The sequence below is a fragment of the Gorilla gorilla genome, chromosome 9 (assembly GCF_029281585.2).
Source record: "Gorilla gorilla gorilla isolate KB3781 chromosome 9, NHGRI_mGorGor1-v2.1_pri, whole genome shotgun sequence".
NCBI lineage: Eukaryota > Metazoa > Chordata > Mammalia > Primates > Hominidae > Gorilla > Gorilla gorilla.
This window is the reverse complement of record NC_073233.2, coordinates 524000-548759: the sequence shown is the minus strand read 5'-3', so window position 1 is coordinate 548759 and position 24760 is coordinate 524000.

Here is a 24760-nt window from a genome sequence, read left to right as displayed (position 1 = left end):
GATAGCGGTGTAGATATTTCCATGTTCATACAGTTAGGGGTGTAGATATTTCCATGTTCATACAAATGGCGGTGTAGATATTTCCATGTTTATACAGATAGCAGTGAAGGTATTTCCATGTTCATAGAGATAGCAGTGTAGATATTTCCATTGATATAGAGATAGCTGTGTAGATATTTGCATGTTCATACAGATAGCGGTGTAGATATTTCCATGTTCGTACAGATGGCGGTGTAGATATTTCCATGTTTATAGAGATGGCGGTGTAGATATTTTCATGTTAGTACAGATGGCGGTGTAGATATTTCCATGTTTATACAGATAGCGGTGTAGATATTTCTTTTTTCATACAGATAGCAGTGTAGATATTTCCAAGTTCATACAGTTAGCGGTGTAGATATTTCCATGTTCATACAGATGGCGGTGTAGATATTTACATGTTCATACAGATGGCGGTGTAGATATTTCCATGCTCGTACGGATGGCAGTATAGATATTTCCATGTTCATACAGGTGGCGGTGTATATATTTCCATGTTTATACAGATAGCAGTGTAGTTATTTCGACGTTTATAGAGATAGCAGTGTAGATATTTCCATTGATATACAGATAGCTGTGTAGATATTTCCATGTTCATACAGATAGCGGTGTAGATATTTCCATGTTCATACAGATAACGGTGTAGATATTTCCATGTTCATACAGATAGCGGTGTAGATATTTCCATGTTCATACAGTTAGGGGTGTAGATATTTCCATGTTCATACAGATAGCGGTGTAGATATTTCCATGTTCGTACGGATGGCAGTGTAGATATTTCCATGTTCATACAGGTGGCGGTGTAGATATTTCCATGTTTATACAGATAGCAGTGTAGGTATTTCCATGTTCATAGAGACAGCAGTGTAGATATTTCCATTGATATACAGATAGCTGTGCAGATATTTGCATGTTCATACAGATAGCGGTGTAGATATTTCCATGTTCGTACAGATGGCGGTGTAGATATTTCCATGTTTATAGAGATGGCGTTGTAGATATTTTCATGTTCGTACAGATGGCGGTGTAGATATTTCCATGTTTATACAGATAGCGGTGTAGATATTTCTTTGTTCATACAGATAGCAGTGTAGATATTTCCATGTTCATACAGTTAGCGGTGTAGAAATTTCCATGTTCATACAGATGGCGGTGTAGATATTTACATGTTCATTCAGATGGCGGTGTAGATATTTAAATGTTCGTACGGATGGCAGTGTAGATATTTCCATGTTCATACAGGTGGCGGTGTATATATTTCCATGTTTATACAGATAGCAGTGTAGATATTTCGATGTTTATAGAGATAGCAGTGTAGATATTTCCATTGATATACAGATAGCTGTGTAGATATTTCCATGTTCATACAGATAGCGGTGTAGATATTTCCATGTTCATACAGATAACGGTGTAGATATTTCCATGTTCATACAGATAGCGGTGTAGATATTTCCATGTTCATACAGTTAGGGGTGTAGATATTTCCATGTTCATACAGATAGCGGTGTAGATATTTCCATGTTCATACAGTTAGGGGTGTAGATATTTCCATGTTCATAAAAATGGCGGTGTAGATATTTCCATGTTTATACAGATAGCAGTGTAGGCATTTCCATGTTCATAGAGATAGCAGTGTAGATATTTCCATTGATATACAGATAGCTGTGTAGATATTTGCATGTTCATACAGATAGCGGTGTAGATATTTCCATGTTCATACAGTTAGGGGTGTAGATATTTCCATGTTCATACAGATAGCGGTGTAGATATTTCCATGTTCATACAGTTAGGGGTGTAGATATTTCCATGTTCATACAGATAGCGGTGTAGATATTTCCATGTTCATACAAATGGCGGTGTTGATATTTCCATGTGCATAGAGATGGCGGTGTCGATATTTCCATGTTTATACAGATAGCCGTGTAGTTATTTCCATGTTTATAGAGATACCAGTGTGGATGTTTCCATTGATATACAGATAGCTGTGTAGATATTTCCATGTTCATACAGATAGCGGTGTAGATATTTCCATGTTCATACAGATAGCGGTGTAGATATTTCCATGTTCATACATATAGCGGTGTAGATATTTCCATGTTAATACAGATAGCGGTGTAGATATTTCCATGTTCATACAGATAGCGGTGTAGATATTTCCATGTTCATACAGTTAGCGGTGTAGATATTTCCATGTTCATACAGATGGCGGTGTAGATATTTACATGTTCATACAGATGGCGGTATAGATATTTCCATGTTCGTACAGATGGCGGTGTAGATATTTCCATGTTCATAGAGATGGCGTTGTAGATATTTCCATGTTTATGCAGATAGCGGTATAGATATTTCCATGTTTATACAGATGGTGGTGTAGATATTTCCATGTTTATAGAGATAGAGGTCTAGATATTTCCATGTTTACAGAGATAGTGGTGTAGTTATTTCCAAGTTTATAGAGACAGCGTTGTAGATATTTCCATGTTTATTCAGATAGCTGTGAAGATATTTCATTGTATATACAGATAGCGGTGTAGACATTTCCATGTTTATACAGATAGCAGTGTAGATATTTCCATGTTCATACAGTTAGCGGTGTAGATATTTCCATGTTCATACAGATGGCGGTGTAGATATTTACATGTTCATACAGATGGCGGTGTAGATATTTCCATGTTCGTACGGATGGCAGTGTAGATATTTCCATGTTCATACAGGTGGCGGTGTAGATATTTCCATGTTTATACAGATAGCAGTGTAGTTATTTCCATGTTTATAGAGACAGCTGTGTAGATATTTCCATTGATATACAGACAGCTGTGTAGATATTGGCATGTTCATACAGATAGCGGTGTAGATATTTCCATGTTCATACAGATAGCGGTGTAGATATTTCCATGTTCATTGAGATGGCGGTGTAGATATTTCCATGTTTATGCAGATAGCGGTATAGATATTTCCATGTTTATACAGATGGTGGTGTAGATATTTCCATGTTTATAGAGATGGCGGTCTAGATATTTCCATGTTTACAGAGATAGTTTTGTAGTTATTTCCAAGTTTATAGAGACAGCGTTGTAGATATTTCCATGTTTATACAGATAGCGGTGAAGATATTTCCATGTTTATACAGATAGCGGTGTAGATATTTCCATGTTTATACAGATAGCAGTGTAGATATTTCCATGTTTATAGAGATAGTGGTGTAGATAATTTCAATTTTATACAGAGAGCAGTGCAGATGTTTCCAAGTTCATACAGATAGCGGTGTAGATATTTCCACGTTTATATAGATGGCGGTGTAGATATTTCCATGTTCATACAGATGGCGGTGTAGATATTTACATGTTCATACAGATGGCGGTGTAGATATTTCCATGTTCATACAGATGGCGGTATAGATATTTCCATGTTCATACAGATAGAGGTCTAGATATTTCCGTGTTCATACAGATAGCGGTTTAGATATTTCCATGTTCATACAGATAGCGGTGTAGATATTTCCATGTTCATACAGATGGCGGTGTAGATATTTACATGTTCATACAGATGGCGGTGAAGTTATTTCCATGTTCATACAGATGGCGGTGTAGATATTTCCATGTTCATACAAATGGCGGTGTAGTTTCTTCCATGTTCATAGAGATGGCGGTATAGATATTTCCAGGTTCATACAAATGGCGGTGTAGATATTTCCATGTTCATAGAGATGGCGGTGTAGATATTTCCATGTTTATACAGATAGCAGTGTAGTTATTTCCATGTTTATAGAGATACCAGTGTGGATATTTCCATTGTTATACAGATAGCTGTGTAGATATTTGCATGTTCATACAGATAGCTGTGTAGATATTTCCATGTTCATACAGATAGCGGTGTAGATATTTCCATGTTCATACAGATAGCGGTGTAGATATTTCCATGTTCATACAGATAACGGTGTAGATATTTCCATGTTCATACAGATAGTGGTGTAGATATTTCCATGTTCATACAGTTAGCGGTGTAGATATTTCCATGTTCATACAGATGGAGGTGTAGATATTTACATGTTCATACAGATGGCGGTATAGATATTATCATCTTTGTACAGATGGCGGTGTAGATATTTCCATGTTAATAGAGATGGCTTTGTAGATATTTCCATATTTATGCAGATAGCGGTATAGATATTTCCATGTTTATACAGATGGTGGTGTAGATATTTCCATGTTTATAGAGATGGCGGTCTAGATATTTCCATGTTTACAGAGATAGTGGTGTAGTTATTTCCAAGTTTATAGAGACAGCGTTGTAGATATTTCCATGTTTATACAGATAGCGGTGAAGATATTTCCATGTTTATACAGATAGCGGTGTAGATATTTCCATGTTTATACATATAGCTGTGTTGATATTTCCATGTTTATAGAGATAGTGGTGTAGATAATTTCAATTTTATACAGAGAGCAGTGTAGATATTTCCAAGTTCATACAGCTAGCGGTGTAGATATTTCCACGTTTATAGAGATGGCGGTGTAGATATTTCCATGTTCATACAGTGGACTGTGTAGATATTTCCATGTTTATAGGGATTTCGGTGTAGATATTTTCATGTTTACACAGATGGCGGTGTAGATATTTCCATGTTTACACAGATAGCGGTGTAGACATTTCCATGTTTACACAGATAGCGGTGTGGATATTTCCATCCTTATGGAGATAGCAGTGTAGATATTTCCATGTTTATACATATAGCGGTGCGGATATTTCTATGTTTATTCATATAGCGGTGCGGATATTTCCATGTTTATACAGATAGTTGGGCAGATATTTCCATGTTTATACAGATAGCGGTGTAGATATTTCCATCTTAATACAGATTGCTTTGTAGATATGTCCATGTTTGTACAGATGGCGGTGTAGATATTTCCATGTTCATACAGACAGCGGTGTAGATATTTCTATGTTCATACAGTTAGCGGTGTAGATATTTCCATGTTCATACAGATGGCGGTGTAGATATTTCGAAATTTATAGAGATAGCGCTGTAGTTTTTTCCATATTTATAGAGAAATCTGTGTAGATATTTGCATGTATATTCAGATAGCTGTGTAGATATTTCCATGTTCATGCAGATAGCGGTGTAGATATTTCCATGTTCATCCAGATGCCGGTGTACATATATCCATGTTCATACAGATGGCGGTGAAGATATTTCCATGTTCATACAGATGGTGGTGTAGATATTTCCATGTTCGTACAAATGGCGGTGTAGATATTTCCATGTTTATAGAGATGGCGGTGTAGATATTTCCATGTTCCTACAAATGGCGGTGTAGATATTTCCATGTTCATAGAGATGGCGGTGTAGATATTTCCATGTTTATGCAGATAGCGGTATAGATATTTCCATGTTTATACAGATTGTGGTGTAGATATTTCCATGTTTATAGAGATGGCGGTCTAGATATTTCCATGTTTACAGAAATAGTGGTGTAGTTATTTCCAAGTTTATAGAGACAGCGTTGTAGATATTTCCATGTTTATACAGATAGCGGTGAAGATATTTCCATGTTTATACAGACAGCGGTGTAGATATTTCCATGATTATACAGATAGCTGTGTAGATATTTCCATCTTTATAGAGATAGTGGTGTAGATAATTTCAATTTTATACAGAGAGCAGGGTAGATATTTCCAAGTTCATACAGATAGCGGTGTAGATATTTCCACGTTTATAGAGATGGCGGTGTAGATATTTCCATGTTCATACAGATAGCGGTGTAGATATTTCCATGTTTATACAGTTAGCGGTGTAGATATTTCCATGTTCATACAGATGGCGGTGTAGATATTTACATGTTCATATAGATGGCGGTATAGGTATTATCATCTTTGTACAGATGGCGGTGTAGGTATTTCCATGTTAATAGAGATGGCTTTGTAGATATTTCCATATTTATGCAGATAGCGGTATAGATATTTCCATGTTTATACAGATGGTGGTGTAGATATTTCCATGTTTATAGAGATGGCGGTCTAGATATTTCCATGTTTACAGAGATAGTGGTGTAGTTATTTCCAAGTTTATAGAGACAGCGTTGTAGATATTTCCATGTTTATACAGATAGCGGTGTAGATATTTCCTTGTTTATACATATATCAGTGTAGATATTTCCATCTTTATAGAGATAGTGGTGTAGATAATTTCAATTTTATACAGAGAGCAGTGTAGATATTTCCAAGTTCATACAGATAGCGGTGTAGATATTTCCACGTTTATAGAGATGGCGGTGTAGATATTTCCATGTTCATACAGATAGCAGTGTAGATATTTCCATGTTCATACAGTTAGCGGTGTAGATATTTCCATGTTCATACAGATGGCGGTGTAGATATTTCCATGTTCATACAGATGGCGGTGTAGATATTTACATGTTCATACAGATGGCGGTGTAGATATTTCCATGTTCGTACGGATGGCAGTGTAGATATTTCCATGTTCATACAGGTGGCGGTGTAGATATATCCGTGTTTATACAGATAGCAGTGTAGTTATTTCCATGTTTCTTGAGATAGCAGTGTAGATATTTCCATTGATATACTGATAGCTGTGTAGATATTTGCATGGTCATTCAGATAGCAGTGTAGATATTTCCATTTTCGTACAGAAAGCGGTGTAGATATTTCCATGTTCATACAGATAGCGGTGTAGATATTTCCATGTTCATACAGATAACGGTGTAGATATTTCCATGTTCATACAGATAGTGGTGTAGATATTTCCATGTTCATACAGTTAGCGGTGTAGATATTTCCATGTTCATACAGATGGCAGTGTAGATATTTACATGTTCATACAGATGGCGGTATAGATATTATCATCTTTGTACAGATGGCGATGTAGATATTTCCATGTTAATAGAGATGGCTTTGTAGATATTTGCATATTTATGCAGATAGCGGTATAGATATTTCCATGTTTATACAGATGGTGGTGTAGATATTTCCATGTTTATAGAGATGGCGGTCTAAATAGTTCCATGTTTACAGAGATAGTGGTGTAGTTATTTCCAAGTTTATAGAGACAGCGTTGTAGATATTTCCATGTTTATACAGATAGCGGTGAAGATATTTCCATGTTTATACAGATAGCGGTGTAGATATTTCCATGTTTATACATATAGCAGTGTAGATATTTCCATGTTTATAGAAATAGTGGTGTAGATAATTTCAATTTTATACAGAGAGCAGTGTAGATATTTCCAAGTTCATACAGATAGCGGTGTAGATATTTCCACGTTTATAGAGATGGCGGTGTAGATATTTCCATGTTTACACAGATAGCGGTGTAGACATTTCCATGTTTACACAGATAGCGGTGTGGATATTTCCATGTTTATGCAGATAGCAGTGAAGATATTTCCATGTTTATACATATAGCGGTGCGGATATTTCTATGTTTATTCAGATAGCGGTGCGGATATTTCCATGTTTATACAGATAGTTGTGCAGATATTTCCATGTTTATACAGATAGCGGTGTAGATATTTCCATCTTAATACAGATTGCTTTGTAGATATGTCCATGTTTGTACAGATGGCGGTGTAGATATTTCCATGTTCATACAGATGGCGGTGTAGATATTTCGAAGTTTATAGAGATAGCGCTGTAGTTTTTTCCATATTTATAGAGAAATCTGTGTAGATATTTGCATGTATATTCAGATAGCTGTGTAGATATTTCCATGTTCATGCAGATAGTGGTGTAGATATTTCCATGTTCATCCAGATGCCGGTGTACATATGTCCATGTTCATACAGATGGCGGTGAAGATGTTTCGATGTTCATACAGATGGTGGTGTAGATATTTCCATGTTCGTACAAATGGCGGTGAAGATATTTCCATGTTCATAGAGATGGAGGTGTAGATATTTCCATGTTCATACAAATGGCGGTGTAGATATTTCCATGTTCATAGAGATGGCGGTGTAGATATTGCCAAATTTATAGAGATAGCAGTGTAGATATTTCCATGTTTACAGAGATAGCAGTGTAGATATTTCCATTGATATACAGATAGCGGTGTAGATATTTGCATGTTCATAGAGATAGCGGTGTAGATATTTCCATGTTCATACAGATAGCGGTGTAGATATTTCCATGTTCATACAGATGGCGGTGTAGATATTTCCATGTATATAGAGATGGCGGTCTAGGTATTTCCATGTTTACAGAGATAGTGGTGTAGTTATTTCCAAGTTTATAGAGACAGTGTTGTAGATATTTCCATGTTTATACAGATAGCGGTGAAGATATTTCCATGTTTATACAGAGAGCGGTGTAGATATTTCCATGTTTATACAGATAGCAGTGTAGATATTTCCATGTTTATAGAGATAGTGGTGTAGATAATTTCAATTTTATACAGAGAGCAGTGTAGGTATTTCCAAGTTCATACAGATAGCGGTGTAGATATTTCCACGTTTATATAGATGGCGGTGTAGATATTTCCATGTTCATACAGATGGCGGTGTAGATATTTTCATGTTCATACTGATGGCGGTGTAGATATTTCCATGTTCATACAGATGGCGGTGTAGATATTTCCATGTTCATACAGATAGCGGTCTAGATAATTCCGTGTTCATACAGATATCGGTTTAGATATTTCCATGTTCATACAGATAGCGGTGTAGATATTTACATGTTCATACAGATGGCGGTGTAGCTATTTCCATGTTCATACAGAAGGCGGCGAAGATATTTCCATGTTCGTACAGATAGCGGTGTAGATATTTCCATGTTCACACTGATAGCGGTGTAGATATTTCCATGTTCATACAGATAACGGTGTAGATATTTCCATGTTCATACAGATAGCGGTGTAGATATTTCCATGTTCATACAGTTAGCGGTGTTGATATTTCCATTTTCATACACATGGCGATGTAGATATTTACATGTTCATACAGATGGCGGTATAGATATTTCCATGTTCGAACAGATGGCGGTGAAGATATTTCCATGTTCGAACAGATGGCGGTGTAGATATTTCCATGTTCATAGAGATGGCGGTGTAGATATTTCCATGTTTATGCAGATAGCGGTATAGATATTTCCATGTTTATACAGATGGTGGTGTAGATATTTCCATGTTTATAGAGATGGCGGTCTAGATATTTCCATGTTTACAGAGATAGTGGTGTAGTTATTTCCAAGTTTATGGAGACAGCGTTGTAGATATTTCCATGTTTATACAGATAGCGGTGAAGATATTTCCATGTTTATACAGATAGCGGTGTAGATATTTCCATGTTTATACAGATAGCTGTGTAGATATTTCCATCTTTATAGAGATAGTTGTGTAGATAATTTCAACTTTATACAGAGAGCAGGGTAGATATTTCCAAGTTCATACAGATAGTGGTGTAGATATTTCCACGTTTATAGAGATGGCGGTGTAGATATTTCCATGTTCATACAGATAGTGGTGTAGATATTTCCATGTTCATACAGTTAGCGGTGTAGATATTTCCATGTTCATACAGATGGCGGTGTAGATATTTCCATGTTCATACAGATGGCGGTGTAGATATTTACATGTTCATACAGATGGCGGTGTAGATATTTCCATGTTCGTACGGATGGCAGTGTAGATATTTCCATGTTCATACAGGTGGCGGTGTAGATATTTCCGTATTTATACAGATAGCAGTGTAGTTATTTCCATGTTTATAGAGATAGCAGTGTATATATTTCCATTGATATACAGATAGCTGTGTAGATATTTGCATGGTCATTCAGATAGCGTTGTAGATATTTCCATTTTCGTACAGATAGCGGTGTAGATATTTCCATGTTCATACAGATAGCGGTGTAGATATTTCCATGTTCATACAGATAACGGTGTAGATATTTCCATGTTCATACAGATAGTGGTGTAGATATTTCCATGTTCATACAGTTAGCGGTGTGGATATTTCCATGTTCATACAGATGGCGGTGTAGATATTTACATGTTCATACAGATGGCGGTATAGGTATTATCATCTTTGTACAGATGGCGGTGTAGATATTTCCATGTTAATAGAGATGGCTTTGTAGATATTTCCATATTTATGCAGATAGCGGTATAGATATTTCCATGTTTATACAGATGGTGGTGTAGATATTTCCATGTTTATAGAGATGGCGGTCTAGATATTTCCATGTTTACAGAGATAGTGGTGTAGTTATTTCCAAGTTTATAGAGACAGTGTTGTAGATATTTCCATGTTTATACAGATAGCGGTGAAGATATTTCCATGTTTATACAGATAGCGGTGTAGATATTTCCTTGTTTATACATATAGCAGTGTAGATATTTCCATCTTTATAGAGATAGTGGTGTAGATAATTTCAATTTTATACAGAGAGCAGTGTAGATATTTCCAAGTTCATACAGATAGCGGTGTAGATATTTCCACGTTTATAGAGATGGCGGTGTAGATATTCCCATGTTCATACAGTGGACGGTGTAGATATTTCCATGTTTATAGGGATTTCGGTGTAGATATTTTCATGTTTACACAGATGGCGGTGTAGATATTTCCATGTTTACACAGATAGCGGTGTAGACATTTCCGTGTTTACACAGATAGCAGTGTGGATATTTCCATGTTTATGCAGATAGCAGTGTAGATATTTCCATGTTTATACATATAGCGGTGCGGATATTTCTATGTTTATTCAGATAGCGGTGCGGATATTTCCATGTTTATGCAGATAGTTGGGCAGATATTTCCATGTTTATACAGATAGCGGTGTAGATATTTCCATCTTAATACAGATTGCTTTGTAGATATGTCCATGTTTGTACAGATGGCGGTGTAGATATTTCCATGTTCATACAGATGGCGGTGTAGATATTTTGAAATTTATAGAGATAGCGCTGTAGTTTTTTCCATATTTATAGAGAAATCTGTGTAGATATTTGCATGTATATTCAGATAGCTGTGTAGATATTTCCATGTTCATGCAGATAGCGGTGTAGATATTTCCATGTTCATCCAGATGCCAGTGTACATATATCCATGTTCATACAGATGGCGGTGAAGATATTTCCATGTTCATACAGATGGTGGTGTAGATATTTCCATGTTCGTACAAATGGCGGTGTAGATATTTCCATGTTCATAGAGATGGCGGTGTAGATATTTCCATGTTCATACAAATGGCGGGGTAGATATTTCCATGTTCATAGAGATGGCGGTGTAGATATTGCCAAATTTATAGAGATAGCAGTGTAGTTACTTCCATGTTTACAGAGATAGCAGTGTAGATATTTCCATTGATATACCGATAGCTTTGTAGATATTTGCATGTTCATAGAGATAGCGGTGTAGATATTTCCATGTTCATACAGATAGCGGTGTAGATATTTCCATGTTCATACAGATAGCGGTGTAGATATTTCCATGTTCATACAGATAGCGGTGTAGATATTTCCATCTTAATACAGATTGCTTTGTAGATATGTCCATGTTTGTACAGATGGCGGTGTAGATATTTCCTTGTTCATACAGATGTCGGTGTAGATATTTCGAAGTTTATAGAGATAGCGCTGTAGTTTTTTCCATATTTATAGAGAAATCTGTGTAGATATTTGCATGTATATTCAGATAGCTGTGTAGATATTTCCATGTTCATGCAGATAGCGGTGTAGATATTTCCATGTTCATCCAGATGCCGGTGTACATATATCCATGTTCATACAGATCGCAGTGAAGATATTTCCATGTTCATACAGATGGTGGTGTAGATATTTCCATGTTCGTACAAATGGCGGTGTAGATATTTCCATGTTCATAGAGATGGCGGTGTAGATATTTCCATGTTCATACAAATGGCGGGGTAGATATTTCCATGTTCATAGAGATGGCGGTGTAGATATTGCCAAATTTATAGAGATAGCAGTGTAGTTATTTCCATGTTTACAGAGATAGCAGTGTAGATATTTCCATTGATATACAGATAGCTGTGTAGATATTTGCATGTTCATAGAGATAGCGGTGTAGATATTTCCATGTTCATACAGATAGCGGTGTAGATATTTCCATGTTCATACAGATAGCGGTGTAGATATTTCCATGTTCATACAGATAGCGGTGTAGATATTTCCATGTTCATACAGACAGCGGTGTAGACATTTCCATGTTCATAGAGTTAGCGGTGTTGATATTTCCATGTTCATACAGATGGCGGTGTAGATATTTACATGTTCATACAGATTGCGGTGTAGATATTTACATGTTCGTACAGATGGCTGTGTAGATATTTCCATGTTCATAGAGATGGCGGTGTAGATATTTCCATGTTTATGCAGATAGCGGTATAGATATTTCCATGTTTATACAGATGGTGGTGTAGATATTTCCATGTATATAGAGATGGCGGTCTAGATATTTCCATGTTTACAGAGATAGTGGTGTAGTTATTTCCAAGTTTATAGAGACAGCGTTGTAGATATTTCCATGTTCATACAGTCAGCGGTGTAGTTATTTCTATGTTCATACAGATGGCATTGTAGATATTTACATATTAATACAGATGGCGGTGTAGATATTTCCATGTTCGTACGGGTGGCAGTGTAGATATTTCCATGTTCATACAGGTGGTGGTGTAGATATTTCCATTTTTATACAGATAACAGTGTAGTTATTTCCATGTTTATAGAGATAGCAGTGCAGATATTTCCATTGACAAACAGATAGCTGTGTAGATATTTGCATGTTCATACAGATAGCGGTATAGATATTTCCATGTTCATACAGACAGCGGGGTAGATATTTCCATGTTCATACAGATGGCGGTGTAGATATTTACATGTTCATACAGATTGCGGTGTAGATATTTCCATGTTCGTACAGATGGCTGTGTAGGTATTTCCATGTTCCTAGAGATGGCGGTGTAGATATTTCCATGTTCCTTCAGATGGCGGTTTAGATATTTCCATGTTTATAGAGATGGCGGTATAGATATTTCCATGTTTATACAGATGGCGGTGTAGATATTTCCATTTTTATAGAGATGGCGGTGTAGATATTTCCATGTTTGTACAGGTAGCGGTGCAGATATGTGAATTCATTAAACCTCTTCTTCTTTATAAATTACCCAGTCTTGGGTATGTCTTTATCAGCAGCATGAAAATTGACCTATACACTCACTATCCATGAATGATTCTCTGTTAGCCCATTTGCATTGTTATTAACAAATACCTGAGGCTGGGTGGTTTATAAAGAAATGAGGTTTATTTGGCTCCTTGTTCTGAAGGCTGTACGTGTAGCATAGTACTGGCACCTGCTTCCAGGGAGGGCCTCAGGAACCTTCCAAGCATGGTGGAAGGTGAAGGGAAACCAGCATATCACATGACGAGAGAGGAAACAAGAGAGACAGGGAGGAGGTGTCAGTCTCTTTTAAACAACCAGATATTGCATGAACTCACAGGGTAAGAACTCATTCATTACCAAGAGGACAGCACCAAGCCATTCAGGAGGCATCTGTCTCCAACATTGGGGATCACATTTTAACGTGAGATTTGAAGGGGACAAACATCCAAACTATGTCAGATACCAAAGCTGACAATACTTAGGATCTTTAGCTGTTCCAGGTCCTGGGAAAAGGGAGAGAGTTAGCTTCCCTCGTTTATGCTGTGCTACTGCAAATTATATTAGTAATTATTGTTCTCTAAAGGTTCTTAAAAGCAAATAAACAAATGCAAGGCAAAACATATGATATGCAAGGCAAAACATATGAAATGCAAGGCAAATGCATTAAAAACTTTTGAGTGTTAATGTATAGATTTTATTTTATCTTTTTAATTTCTTTTGCTTAACCAAATAGATTATGTAGTTTTGATTAACTGGCCATGAAATAGCTCTGCCTACATAGAATTTCCCATGAATAATTATTTGTGGAGACTTTTGTGTGTGACCCAAATCCTCCCTCAAATCTGAAGTTTGCCCAGCTATTGGGAGTGTTGGCAAATCATGCCTCTCAGCTGATTCTCTCTAGAATTTATTCTCAGGAGATCTAATTAATAACTTGTCAAGCTGATGTCCATCCTTGGGGACAACTCGTATCTGAAGAATGGCCAGTGAAAGGTATTAAAACTCCATACTGCTGCCTCAATTTAGGGCAACTCTGAAGGGTCACCCCAGCTTCTCAGCTCCCCCTTGAGATTAGCTGAGGTATTTGTTGTGACTGCCTCACATCTCAACACCCTTTATCCAATTCAGCTTTTTCACCACAGTTGTTGGTTCCTAGGATTTTACCCAGTTAAATGTTCTCTACACAAATCTCTATCTCAAATCTGCTTTACAGGGAATGTGGCCTCAGACAGGTTTTCATTAGGTTCTGGACATAACTCTCATTAGTCATTGATATGATTCGGCTGTGTCTCTGGCCGAATCTCACCTTGATTGTAATTATCCCCGCATGTCAAGGATGGAGTCAGGTGGAGATAATTGAATCATAGGGGCGGGTTCCCCCTACTGTTCTCCTGGTAGCGAATAAGTCTCACGAGATCTGATGGTTTTCAAATGGGAGTTTCCCTACACAAGCTTTCTTCTCTGCTACCATTTAAGATGTGCCTTTGCTTCTTTTTTGCCTTCTGCCGTGACTGTGAGGCCTCCCCAGCCATGTGGAATTGTGAGTTCATTAAACCTCTTTCCTTTATAAATTACCCGGTCTTGGGTAGGACTTTATTAGCAGCATGAGAACAAACTAGTACAGTCTGTTCTATAAGCCCAAGTCGGATCACAGAGTCCCGCTTTCTGTTTTTTTTTTCTAGCCCATATTTCTACTAAAACTTGACTCATAAAGACTCAAAACAAAATAATTAAGCATGGCTAATATTTATTTAATATTTTATACGTGTCAGGTACTGTATTTTGTAACTTATCTTTTAATAATCTTTCCAAATCTCTAAAAGGAGAATTCTGCTTTTTTATAGAGAAAATAAGGATGGCTCTGAAAATGTTAGTATTAGGGGAAGCAGGGTGAGGGACATAGGGGGCACTTTTTGTTATTTGTGCATTTTACCATCAGTCTAAAATCAGGTCAAAATAAAAAAAAATGAGAAGTAGAAGCAGGTTGTTAAGATTTTCAGTGTGACTCTAGAATTTTTTTGTTTGTTGTTTGTTTTGGAGTGTAGTGGTAAGATCTCTGCTCACTGCAACCTCCACTTCCCAGGCTCAAGCAATTCTCCTGCCTCAGTCTCCCAAGTAGCTGGGATTATAGGTGCCTGCCACCACACCCAGCTAATTTTTGTATTTTTTTTTTAGTAGAGATGGGGTTTCAGCATGTTGGCCAGGCCAGTCTCCAACTCCTGACTTCAAGTCATCCGCCCGCCTCAGCCTCCCGAAGTGCTGGGATTATAGGCATGAGCCACCACTCCTGGCCCAAAGTTCATATTTTAACTACTAACCTAAATTATTTTAAAAACAAAAGTCTCCTTGGACTCAAACCAGTTCAGAGTGACATGATCATGTGCCTGTTTTGTGCAGGGTGAAGTGAGATTATTATCTAGGAATTAGCTGAAATGTCTTGTTGTGGGCATAATTATTTCATATAAATTCTAAGCTTCATATTAGCACTTAGATTATAATTATCTAAAGAATAGAGAACAATTTCATATAATTTTCAGTGTATCAGGTGAATCAACAGTATACATACAAGCATGCAGATGAATTTCAGTGAATATAGTGGTGACAATGCTCAACAGAATAAGTGTCCCCCACCCCAACCCTGCATCTTGCTCTTTCACTGTCCTAAAGATAGAACAAAATGGTTCAGGCATCCAGCTTGTCCCCTCCACACTTCACACTTTTACTTAATAGCAGCTTATCTTTAACACTTTGTCATCTTTAAGATGTTGCTAATTCTTTCTGGTAGATCCCAGGACTGAGGATGAGGAAGAATGATTTTATTTAAATAAGGTTGCTTAATTAAAAAACAATTTTTTTAGTTTTAAAATATTTTCATTATTTTATAAAATGTTTGTGGGTACAAAGGAGGTTTATATATTTGTGGGGTACATGAGATGTTTTAATACAGGCATGCAGTGTGAAATAATCACATCATGAGGAATGGGCTTTCCATCCCCTCAAGCATTTATCCTCTGAGTTAAAAACTATTCAATTGGCTGGGCGCGGTGGCTCACGCCTGTAGTCCCAGCTCTTTGGGAGGCCGAGGTGGGCGGATCGCCTGAGGTCAGGAGTTTGAGACCAGCCTGGCCAACATGATGAAACCCCATCTCTACTAAAAATACAAAAATTAGCCAGGTGTGGTGGCGAGTGCCTGTCATCCCAGCTACTCGGGAGGCTGAGACAGGAGAATCATTTGAACCTGGGAGGTGGAGGTTACAGTGAGCCGAGATCATGCCATTGTACTCCAGCCTGAGTGACAAGAGTGAAACTCCATGTCAAAAACAAACAAAAATCAATTACATTCTTTAAGTTATTAAAATTAAACATTGTAAATGATTTTTTTTCCCAAAGCTTTTTCAAAGAAAAAAAAAAGTAGAAACAAAGACACTTTCTACTGATTTCCAGCATGGTGACTCTGTATTTCTAGCATGTGTTAAGGTGAAAAATTGATTTTATGTTTAATACAAAACATAGCATAATGTAATGAAAAGCAAGATTGTAATGATAAAGGAAAATAACACTAGTGCTAATTTTTTTAAATTTGAAGCATTGGATTAAAATGAATTAGGTTATATTCCAACATGTTTATATTGAATTTCTTTTTTCTCCAATTGGTTTCTTTTTATTAATGGGGGAGTGTTGCATTTGTATAAGGTTTCCCTATTATATTCAATTGTTTTGAGATGCTTTTAATATGAAGTTTTTATGTTTTCTTTTTGATGTATACATGTTATGCTTTTATGCTGAATTTGATAATTGGTGCTGTATGTGCAAAGCAAATGTAATTTCCCAGCTTTTATTTTTTAAAGCCCTGGGAAGCAACATAATAAAGTAGAAATAGTATCAAGACAAGAGTTAGAATACCTGGATTCTAAAATTTAAATTAAATTAGGATCTAGTGACATTATAGGTGTTCCTTGATCTTCTGATGACCTGATTCCTCAAAAGAAAAATAAAATAATCTATAAATTGTTTCTAATTCTAAAACTCTATCAATCCTATTTTTAAAATTGTAATTAGTTGAACTCTGTAAGGTCACAAAAATCCCTATTAAGAAACTAAAATAAAATTTTATCATATCTTAAAAATACTCTGATCTTTTTTTATATGCTGACATGAATTCTAATTATTTTTGAGCCCCTAAAAAATATTTAAGATCACAGTTTATGTTTTATTATTGACTTTCAGATAATTAACATTTTACTGATAGATATGAGCAAATCTACTCTAACAGAGATAGTCATTAGTTTATTTCTCTCTTTTCAGTATCAATAAAAAGTATCGATTTACCAATAACAATGAATTAATTGCCTGAAATAAATGAAACGTAAGCAGCAAAAGTGAACCTTTTAGTATAACTCTTCTTGTAAACATTGACTTAGTTCAAAGGGAGCTTATCTTTAAAAAAAAGCGCTAATTCATGTCTATTGGTATAGATATAATCTTTTGTTCCTTGAAAATAGATCCTACTATACTCCAGACACTATGCCACTTGGTGCAGATATTAACACAAATAGCAGGTGATCATTGTCCTCATGGAGTTTATTTTAAAGAGAACAAAGTGAGACAAAGGCACACAAGCAAAGAACTACAATACAAAGGGGATGGCATCTGACTCAGCATGGAGGTGTCACGGAAGGTGTTGTTTTGCTTAGGTTTTGAAGTGTGGGTAGGAGATGGCCCATGTTGAGAGTGGGAACTGGGAATTAAAAAGATGAGGAGGTCTCTGCAAATCTACATGGATGGGAAGTAGCATGCTGATGTGGGAAACAACTAAAAAGTTCCAGAATGCATGGTTTATAAAGCGTGAGTCAGAGAGGGCTAGACCAGTAGCCAGATCAAGGATATCTCACATGTTATAGTCATGAATTAGTGCATTGACCTGCAGGCCATGGGAGTCACTGAAGGTTTCAGTCAGGTAAGTGAGCTGATCAGAACAGTCCTTTAGATAGGCCGCTCTTTTGGCTGTAAGGGGGACACGTTTGAAGTAGGGCTATAGCTAAAAATATACAGACACTTCCTCTTTTCTACAGCCCTGCTGGCATCTGTTGTATTTTGACTTTTTAATAATAGCCATTCCAACCGGTATGAAATGGTATCTCATTGTGTTTTGATTTGCAATTTTCTGATGATTAGTGATTCTAACCTTTTTTTTTGTATTTGTTGGCCATTTGTATGTGCTCTTTTGAGATGAGTTTGTTCATGTCCTTTGCCCATTTTTTAATTGGGTTATTTTTTTTCTAATTGATTTAAGTTCCCTGTAGATTCTGGATACTAAAAAACAAACAAAAACCAGAAGTAAATAAATTCTCAGGACACACACACCCACACCCACACCCACAGAGAGAGAGAGAGAGAGAGAGCGCCTAGGTAAGAGGCCACCAACCACCAGGGTCTAAACTGGGAACACTTTCTAGTACAGAATGAATGGAAAGGATTCATGAAATATCTAGAAAGTAACGTTAATGTGATTTACATGTATGGAGTGAATGAGGAGAAACAGGGATCATTCAGGATTCTGGTAGGGATAACAGGGGGAGCCATTAGTTGAAATTTTGAAGTGGGAGAAGGAGAGGCAGTTTTAGGGAGAAAGATGAGTTGTTTTTTAGGTATTTCAAACCCTTGAAGCTTCTATGGGACATCGAAGTGGAAATAACAGTCTGTGGGTTGGGACAATAAAGAAAGAAATTGGTTGAAGACTAGGGGAAGAGTATAGAGCAAAGAAATATTTAAGATAATAAACATAGAGAGATAGCTGAAAATGTGGGACTGGATTACAAAGGAAGAGTGATTTAGTTATGAAGCCCAAGGGCTGACAGGAATGGGTGACTACTCGAGGAGTTCATATGCATCTGTTATTGTATGAATAAAAAAAATTATCTGTTCCTTCCTAAAGATATCTTCAACCTGTTTTTGGATACATATGGGCACTGCTTTTCATTCTCTTAGCCCCATTTCTTATTTTAGCCTCTGCTGTAGCAATCAGTTCTGCACAGGCTTTGACCCAGGCTTTGACTAGTTGGTGCAGGTGTGATATGACACTTACCTGGAATGGCCCACAGTTTGTGGCTGCTCTCACTTAAGCAGGTGGGATGCTCATGTAGGTGTAACCTAGAAGCTTGGTAGAGTTTATGCCCATGGGGCAACCTGTGACCACTCAAAAATAAAGCCCTTTCCTCCTCCCAGATTGAGGAGTCTTGCATTATGTAATAAAACTCCTTAGAAGGCCTATTAGGTTCCAATACAGCATTAGGCAACTTGATAAGGTATCCCATCATCAGCCTTCCTTTCTTCCCTCATTCCTCTGCCTCTCACTCTTTCTTCCTAAGTTAACTTCTTAGATAAAATGCCAACTTTCTATATTTTGTTTCACATCAGGGAAAATAATTGTATATCCCATTTCAAAAGCACATAAAAAGGTTACTGTATAGAAAATGTGTCTTTAATAGATTAAGGTGTAATTTTCCAAATACTTTAAAATTTTATTTCAGATACGTTTTTCATTTTTATAAGCTTCATCTAAAAGCAGAGTTCACCTAAGAATATACCTAAGAGCATATTACATAAAATATATTTTATATTTCAGTAGTTTAGCTAGGATTCTTTCAAAATTGAGAGGATCTACAAATATTTCTAACACATTAGTTTTCAGTCTTAAAGCTGAGTCAAGAACAAAGCTCCTAAACTTTGCATTGGTGATTGAGAACATTTTAAAATTGTTATTTAATTCATTAATTTATTTTTAAAAAATTTTCACATTGTTATCATATAGATTTATAGGATACAATTTGATGTTTCAATGAATATGTATGTTGTCTAATGATCCAATAAGGATACTTAGTGTATTAATTACCTCATGCATTTATCATTTCTTTTTCATAAGAAATTTCAAAATCCTTTCTTCTAGATACTTTGTAATATACAATACTTTACTTTTAACTATAGTCACCCTGCTTTGCAAAGAACACTTCAACTTATTCTTCCTATATAATTGTGATTTCATAACTGTTAACCAATCTATCTCCATTTTGCCCTCCCCACTTCTTCCTCGCTGTTTGGTAACCACTATTCTACTCTACTTCTCTATTAACATTTTTTTTTAAGATTCCACATATGAGAGAGATCATGCGGTATTTGCTTTCTGTGTCTGGCTTATTTCACCTAACATTGTATCCTACAGGGTCATCCATGTTGTTGCAACTGGCAGAATTTCATTCTTTTTTTATTGCTGAATAGTATTTCATTGTGTGTGTGTCCATATATATATATTATATATAATAATATGTATAATTATAATTACACATAAAATTATATATAATTATAATTAATTTTATGTATAATTATAATTACACATAAAATTATATATAATTAAATTATAATTATATATAATTATATATATAATAATAATATATATTATATGTAATATATAATATACATAACGTATATTATATATAATATACATAACGTATATTATATATATTGTACATGATATATATTATATATATTGTACATGATATATATTATACATAATATACATGATATATATTATATATAATATACATGATATATATTATGTATAATATACATAATATATATCATGTATAATATACATAATATATATTAGATATATATTATTCACTTCTTTGTTTTTAGACACATAGGTTGATTCCATATCTGATTATTAGAAATAGTGCTACAGTAAACATAAGAGTGCAGATATTTTTCAAACACAATGATTTCATTTCCTATGGATATATACCCAGTAGTGGGATTGCTGGGTTATGTGATCGAATAATCGTTTTTTTGTTTTTTTTTTATTTTTTAGCGAACTTCCATAAAGTTTTGCTTAATGGTTGTACTAGTTTACAACTCCATCAACAGTGTGTAAGTGTTCCCTTTTCTCCACTTCCTTGCCAACTCTTGTTATCTTTTCCCTTTTTGGTAATAGCCATTCTAATGGGTGAACTGGTATCTCATTGTGGTTTTGATTTGCATTTCCCTGATGGTTAGTGATGTTGAACATGATTTTATTATATATTCGTCTTGACCATTTCTATATTTTCTCTTGTGGCATGTCTTTTAGTTTATTTTGTCCTTTTTTTTTTTTTTTGAGAAGGAGTCTTGCTCTGTTGCCCAAGCTGGAGTACAGTGGTGCAATCGGGGCTCACGGCAACCTCCATCTCCCTCTTTCAAGCAATTCCACTGCCTCAGCCTGCTGAGTAGCCGGGGTTACAGGCACACGCCATCATGTTTGGCTAAATTTTTGTATTTTTAGTAGAGAAATGATTTCACCATATTGGTCAGGCTGGTCTCAAACTCCTGACCTCAGGCAATCCACCTGCCTCAGCCTCCCAGTTTTGCCCATTTTTAAATAAGTTTCTTATGTTTTTGCTGTTGAGTTGTTTAAGTTTCTTATATAATCTGGGCATTAACTCCTTAGCAGATGTATAGTTTGCAAATATTGTATCCCATTCTGTAAGTTGTTTTTTCACTCTGTTAAGTTTCCTTTGCTGTGCAAAAGCATTTTAGTTTGATGAAACCCCATTTATCTATTTTTGCTTTTGTTGCCTGTGCTTTTGACGTCTCATTTAAAAAATCCTTGTACAACCCAAAGTTATAGAGAATTTCCCACATGTTATCTTCTAGTAGTTTTTCATAGTTTTCAATCTTACCTTTAGGTCTTTAATCGCATTTGAGTTGATTTTGTATAAGGTAAAAGATAGGGGTCTGATTTCATTATCCCACATATAGATATCCAATCTTCTCAGTACCATTTAATGAAGACACTGTCTTTACCCTTGTGTGTGCTCTTGACTCCTTTTTTGAAAATCAGTTGACTTTAGGTATGAGAATTTATTTCTGAGCTGTATATTCTCTTCCATTGGTCTATGTGTTTGCTTTATGGCAGTGCCATGCTGTTTTGCTTACTATGGCTTTGTAGTATATTTTGAAGTCAGGTAGTGTGGTGCCTCCAGCTTTGTTATTTTTGCACAAGATTGCTTTGGTTATTTGGGGTCTTTTCTGGTTTCATACAAATTTTAGGGTATTTTTTTCTATTTCTGTGAAGAATTTCATTGTTATTTTGATAGTGATTGCATTGAATCTGTAGGACATTTTGTTAGTATGGTCATTTCAATAGTATCAATTCTTCCATTCCATGAGTATATAGTGTCCATTTTTTGTGTATCGTAAATTTTTCCATCAGTGTGTTATAGTTTTCATTGAAGAGATCTTTCATGACCTTGATTAAATTTATCTGCAGATTTCTTGGTAGCTATTGTAAATGGAATTCCTTTCTTGATGACTTTTTCAGATAGTTCACTATTAGTGTATAGAAACACCACTGAATTTTCTGTGTTGATTTTGTATGCTACAACTTTACTGAATTTATTTATGATTTCTAGTAGTTTTTGGTCAAGTCTTTAGGGTTCTCACTCTATATAAGTATATATAGAAAGAACCCTAAAGAGAGAGAGATCATATATATCTATATGATCATATATATAGATGTATACATATGTATGTGAGATCACATTTTCTACAAACAGAAACAATCTGACTTCCTTCTTTCCAGTTTGGATCCCTCTTATTTATTTCTTTTGTCTAATTGCTCTGGCTCTGACCTCCAGTACTATGCTAAATAGAAGTGGTAGAAGTTGACATCCTTGTCTTCCTCCATATCATAGAGGAAAAGCATTTAACTATTCACCATAAATAAGATGTTAGCTGTGGGTTTGTCTCATATGGCCTTTACTGCGTTGAGGTACACTCCTATACCTACTTTCTTGACAGTTTTTATCATAAACGAATGTTGACTTTTGTCAAGTGTTCTTTTTGCATCTGTTGAAATGATCACATGGTTTTTGTTTTTCTTTCTATTGTGGTGGTGTATCACATTTACTGATTTGTGCATGTTAAGCCATCCTTTCATCCCTGGGATGAATCCCACTTGATTATAGTGAATACTCTTTTTAGTGTGCTGTCGAAGTCAGTTCACTTGTATCTTGTTGAGAATTTTTGTATCTATGTTCTCCAGGAATATTGGCCTGTTATTTTCATTTTGTGCATGTCTTTGTCTGGTTTTAGAATCAGGATATTGCGAGCCTCATAAGATGAATATGGAAGTATTCCTTCCTCATTACTTTTGTGGAAAAGTTTGTGGAGAATTGGTAGTTATTCTTTAACTGTTTGGTAGAATTCAGCAGTGAAGACATCAGGTCCTGGGTGTTGGTTGTTGTTGTTGTTGTTTTGATGGAAGATGTTTTATTATTGATTCAATTTCCAAACTCATTATTGATGTGTTCAGATGTTATATTTCCTCACAATTTAATCTGGGTAGTTGTATGTGTGCAGAAATTTATTCATTTTATTCTACATTATCAAATTTGTTGGCATATAGTTATGAGTAATGTCTTACAATCCCTTATATTTCTGTGGTGTATCAGTTGTAATGTCTCCTTTTTCATCTTTTATTTATTTGAATTTTCTCTCCTTTTGTCTTAGTTTAGCTAAAGGTTTGTCAGTTTTACCTTTACACTTTGTCTTATTTATCTTTTGAAATATTTTTTAGTGTCTGTTTCCTTTATATCTGCTGTGAGCTTTATTATTTCCTTCCTTCTACCAATTTTGGGTTTAGTTTGTTTTTGATGTTCTAGTTACTTGAAGTGTATAATTTTGCTTTGTGATTTGAAAATCTTTCTTCATTTTTGGTGTAGGCTTTTATTGCTATAAATTTCCCTCTTAGAACTGCTTTTGCTACGTTCCATAGGTTTGGGTATGTTGGATTTTCATTCTTACTTGTCTCAGCGACTTTTGAAATTTTCCTATTAATGTCTTAATGAGACCTATTGATTTCTTGGGTGCATGCTATTTAATTTCCATGTTTTTATAAAATTTCCAAGGGCTTTCCTGTTGTTGATTTCTGGCTTTATATCACTGTAATCAGAAAAGATACTTCATATGATATCTGTCTTCTTAAGTTTGTTAAGACTTATTATGTGTCATAATGTATGATTGGTCCTAGAGAATGTTTGGTGTACAGTTGAGAATAATTTGTATTCTGCAGCTGCTGGATGATGTATTAGTCTGTTTTCATACTGCTGATAAAGACATACCCGAGACTGGGTAATTTACAGAGAAAAAGAGGTTTAGTGGACTCATAGTTCCACGTGGCTGGGGAGGTCTCCCAATCATGATGGAAGGCGAAAGGCACATCTTACATGGTAGCAAACAAAATAGAATTGAGAACCAAGTGAAAGGGTTCCCCCTTATAAAACCATCAGATCTTGTTAGACGTATTCACTACCACAAGAACAGTATGGGGGAACCACCCCCATGATTCAATTATCTCCCACTGGTTCCCTCCCACAACATGTATGAATTATGGGAGCTATAATCAAGATGAGATTTCGGTGGGGATATACAGCCAAACCATATCAGGTGAGATCTTCTTTACCTGCTAGGTCCATTTGGTCTATGGTATAGTTTGAATCTGTCATTTTTTGGTTGATTTTCTCTTCATATAATCTGTCCATTTTTAAAGTGGAGTGTTG